Raw genomic sequence first — 5,654 nt, 5'->3', positions numbered from 1 at the left:
ATGGGGGAGTACAGTGAAGCATGGCTAGAGTTAGCCTAGTTGCATGGCAGTATCCAAGGTATTCACCAGGATGGGAAGGGAGAAAAGGCCTCTTTAACCATGCATTTCCTAATTCGTATAATAGAGTCCTTGGTTTAAATAAGTTCCACATTTTAACTAGAGGACACATATGACACATTTACAAAATGGTGGCAGAGAGGCAGAGCTGCCTCCATTGTATGGGGCCATTGTTCCTGGGTTCCAGCCTATAATTTGGCATATTTTTGTAACAATGATGCTCAAAACTGAAGACCTACATTCAATTACCCAACAAACCAACACTCCTCATTTCTCAAGACGCAATTGCTAGAACTATGACAACTATTACATATTTATAGTGGAAAGTGCTACTACTGTGCTTCAAGCATATTTGCTACCGTTATGTCTTTTTAGCATGACTGCAATAATGACACTCCAAGCTGAGTTCAGAGAGGACCTGCATTCTCAATAACATGAGTTCTTTCATCTATTAAGATTCAGCGACAATGACTATTACTGCTGCTACTCCTACTGCTAGGAAAGAGAAAGGATAAGCCATTTACATAGCTCCGACTTACGTGCCAGGCACTGTGCTAAGTGCTTTATAAATTTCATTTGATCTTTACAACAACCCTGTGATGTAGGTGCTGGTATTATCCCCATTTCAGAGTTGAGGAAACTAAGACAAGTAGAAATTAAGTGATTTGCCTAGAGTAGCATAGCTAGTAAATGAGNAAGTGCTTTATAAATTTCATTTGATCTTTACAACAACCCTGTGATGTAGGTGCTGGTATTACCCCCATTTCAGAGTTGAGGAAACTAAGACAAGTAGAAGTTAAGTGATTTGCCTAGAGTAGCATAGCTAGTAAATGACTGAGACCATTTTTGAACTCAGATCTTTCTAACTTCAGGCCAAGTGCTCTATCTACTGTGCCATAACCACTACCACTACAATGCTATTTTTAAATAGTTATCTAGTCTACCTAAGGTGATGTGTGTGTGTATACACATATATAATTTTATATATACAAATATGTGATATATGTATAGACATACAATACATTATGCATATGTACTACATATGTGTTATATATTATATATGTACACACAATACAATATACATCATATGTGTGTATGTACTGTATATGTGTTACACACACATATAATGTGTATGTAACACATATACACACACATATATGTATACATTATTCAAAATAGTCTGATAGAGTGGAAAGGAGAACTGGACTCCTAGTTAGGAGATTTGATTTGATTTGGACACTTGTTCAGATGTTCTAGAGTCACAGAACCATTGTGGCATTGGGTAGGTTCTTTGTATTGATCTAGTTTAATGCACACTTGAAAAAGAATCCCCATTGCAATACACTTCACTGACAGTCACTCATGCTTAGCTTGGAGACCTCCAGACCTCTTGAAACATCCCATACTACTCTTGGATAATTCTAATAGTTAAGATTTTTTCCCCTTGTAGCCAAAGCTTTGTGTGGAAAGAGTGGGGGATTTGCAATCAGAAGACCTGGATTCAAATCTCAGCTTTGGCACTTACTGCCTATGAGACACTGGGCAAGTCATGTAACTTTTCTGTTCTTTAGGGGTTTTTTATCTGTAAATGAGAGGGGTTGGAATAGTTCGACTTTAAGGTCATTTCTAGCTTAAATTTGTGATTATGAGTCTAATTTTTCCTTGAAACTTCTAATCATTTCTCTTAGTTTTACCATCTGGGCCAAATAGAATAGGCTTAATCTTTGTTTTTCATGACAGCCTTTCAAATTTTTAAAGCAGCTATCATCTTCTCACTCCCTCCTCAATTCTTCTTCTACCGACTAACCAGCCTTAACTATATGGTCATAGATAATTTATTTAATCTCTTAAACTTAGAGTTTCTTCATATGTAAGATGAGGATACCCACCCTACCTACTTCATAGGATTAATGTAAGAAAAAAAGATTTGTAAAATTTAAAGTGCGATATACCTTTCAGTTATAACAAAAACAGTATTAAAAAAAAAACCCTCAGCTAATGACCCAAAGAAGGAGTTCTCAAGTACTGTGCCTCCTCATTCTATTCAGATACAACTTTCCTCTCACCACATCCCCAAGGGATCAATGTATTTCCCTACCTCCCTCAAGAGCAAACACAAGAAATGGCATTCTCATTTTCAAGCAAGAGATAATGTATATAGAAAATAAAATGAATGAAGAGACTAATCCAACATCTAAAACAGGAGCAGGAGGGGAAAACTGGACCATCTATGTCTTAAACCTAATACTGTATTGTCATGACTATTTAATTTCTTTTTATTAACAAGCATCTGTTTTCTTTCCCTCCCACATCTAATTTCCCCTTTACCCCTCTGCAACAGAAAAAAGAAAAAAGAAAATCCTTGAATCCAATATGTATAGTCAAGCAAAACAAATTCCCACATTGACCATTATAATGACTACTTGTTTACCTGGAAACTCAGCCATACAAATAGCTTCACTTTTATGACAGTTAATGTAGAAACTTCAAAACCTTTTGCTTCTAAAGAATTTTCCTCGTTCTCCATTTTTTTCAAATTGGCCTCTAAAGTGTTTTGAAGGCTGAGTGCCACTAAAAAAAATCTAAGTATACACCACGGAAGCCTATATAATGTTTTCCTCCCCAATGATGTGAATTATTTTTATTCCTATTAGTAGCTCTCCCAAATGCACACACAGAGTGCCTGTTGGCACCAATGGGAATTCTGTGAATAGACTGAAGGCCATGAGAATATGGGGGCTAATTTCTTTAAGCACATTCAACTTTGATGACAAAAAGTCTAACACAGAAACACCATATGGTACATATACACATTCTGAGGTTCAGTGTTAGATGATAGTTGAGAAAACTTCTCAGTTGTATACTTTTAATGATTTCTGTCCTCCTTTTTTAAATAAAAACCAAACACAATATTCCATCATGGAATCAAGATTTTGGCTAACAAATAAAGTAGAATTCAAGTAATTTGATTGAAAAAGTCCTCTCACCACTATCATCATGACCATCCCCTGTTAGGGCACAAATTAAGTGTTGCATACTAGTTAGTATGGCATACTAAGTGCATAGCTCTGTAACTGTTCATTCCATTTACCTTTTCTTCTACATGTCTCTGAAAGCTGAAACAACAACAACAACAACAACATATCACAATTCCATAACAGTTTAAATTTTATAAAGTACTTTCCCCAGAATAATTTTGTGACACAGGTGATGTCAACATAATTATTTCCATTTCACAAATGAAGGAAATAAATCTCTCAGAAGGTTTTCCTTGCCCTTGGACATATGGTTAGTAATTTGCAAAGACTTGAACCCATGTCTTCTCACTCAAAATCCAGGGTTCTTTTCATTCAAGCAGGCTCTATTTTCCAGAAGTGTGCAGTTGACTTATCAGTAGGGCTTTTTTTGCTTATAAAATGGCAAGAGACATTCATTAACTACTTTTCCTTCTCTGAACATGCATACACTTTAGAGGTCAAATGCAAGATGGTATGCCAGAGGGGTCAAACAGGAGAGACTCCTGATTGAATATGTAATACTGAAGTTAATGAGAGCCATCATTGTCATTCACATAAAGTAGAATAAGAAACATGTAATTAACAGTGAAAGCTATCAAATTAGTAAGGAACCTTTCCCTTCTGACCTTCCTTGAAAATACTTAGTAAGCTAATTTTTACTGGTCTAATAATGAGTTGTAATTTGATAGAATGTTTCCCAGTCTGTGCCACAGAATGGCCTGCTTATTACCTTCACAGAATCTCAGAGTTAGAAGAGATCTCAGATGTCATATAAGCCAAGCCATTCCTTACAGAGTTCTTCTCAAAGTCTCCCCAACAAGTGGTCATTTAGCTGTTGCTTGAACACCTCTAGTGAGAGATAGCCTGCTATCTCCAAAGACAACCCAATACATTTAAGTTAAAAACAAAATCAAACTCTTTGTAACTAAAAAATAGTCTGACATTAGTAAACTATGTTCTTATCTAGAACAAGTGTTATATTTGCTTAATTTGAATGCTTTTAAGTCCTTATCCCACATGCTAATTTTTTAAATTTTTGACAAGTTCTTTCCTGCTTTGTTTCCCTAGTTGGTACTGATGAGGGCAGTGTGTAGAAGACCTTCAGAATTTTGGCACTTGTATACGAGCCTGGGAATCAACTTGTACAAAATCAGGTATCATCACTGGTCCCTGACTCTTTAGTAAATTGACTCACTCTAGAGCTGCTTATGAATTTCTCCAGATCAAGAGGGATCTTGGCAGGCAAGAACAAGGCAGGCAAGAACAATTTCCATGAAATGGAAATGATTAGCATTTACATCGTGTAGGGAAACAGAAACTTGAAGATGTCTCTCCTTCAAGAAAGTACACTATAAATACCACAACACAAGGCAGAGAAAAACCAATCACCAAAATGAATGGGACTAGCAACTTTTTCTAAGTGTGACTCCATTAAGAATTCATTGACAGTGTTCAAACACAGGGTCTATACTCTGAAAACAAAACAAAACAAAACACCTTGTCAGCAATGTTTAGAAGGCAGCAGGTGCCAACATAACTGGTGTAGCTTTCTACTTCTTGCTAGGAGTTTTACAGGTATAGCTAGACAGAATAATTAATAGATAAGCAGAGCTGTGGCTATACTTAAGTGGCCACAGCTATCAAGTATAGTATCTATCTGTTTACCCATCAATAAAACATGGAGCTAGCTGTTAAACTCTAGACATCACTTTTTTTTGACCTGACCAGTTCAGCACCACAGACATGCCTGACATTGTCTTTAGCTTTCCTGCAAAGGTAAATAGCAATATCTATGCATATGTACCATAAAGTATTATACATGTGCTGTCTCTGAAATCTTCAACACATCTCACAAGAGAAGTATTATTACATATAAGGAGAAACATAAGGGAGGAAAAGCTTATAATGGAACCACAAAAGTTCAGAGTCAGTTCTTTCAGCTCCCATAACTCTACTCTGTAGAGTTCAATAACCCTTGGCACTTGTCTAATCATCCTATACAAGCAGATTTTTTAAGCACTTTTATGTATTCAGAGATATTAGAGGATACAGAGAAATATAAGACACAGTTCCTAACCTTTAGGTAGACTGCAATGCAACTGGGAAGATAAAATTTGGTGCATAATAAAAAGTTAAATCACAGTATGCTTGAAGAGATTTAGCATGTCACAATATCCCCACCCTTTTGAATCTTCTCTTCTCCAGGTTACACTTCTTTTGCTCCTTCAACCAATTCTCATGTTGTGTGGACTCAAGACCCTTCACCATTCTGGTTATTCTCCCTCTGACTAAACAGGCTCTACTGTTGACTCATTTTATGAGCTTCTGTAATTCTGTGATGTAGTTTGAAAGTGAACCCAAATCATAAATATTTCATCAGTTTCTAATAATTTCTCTAGCATATCCTAGAATTGATTAATCCCCCCATCTATGAAAACAGAATTTCTATTGTCTAGAAGTCAGCAATGTCATTTATTCAGCAGATTTAACTTTCCAAAGAATAGTTTAGATCAGTGGTTCTCAAACGTTTTTAGTATCAGAACCCTTTTATACTATGAAAAATCATTGAGGACCACCCTC

The sequence above is a fragment of the Vombatus ursinus genome, unplaced genomic scaffold (assembly GCF_900497805.2).
Source record: "Vombatus ursinus unplaced genomic scaffold, bare-nosed wombat genome assembly UNPS02014770.1, whole genome shotgun sequence".
In the NCBI taxonomy this organism is placed as follows: Eukaryota; Metazoa; Chordata; class Mammalia; order Diprotodontia; family Vombatidae; genus Vombatus; species Vombatus ursinus.
Note: the sequence above shows the minus strand (reverse complement) of the source record.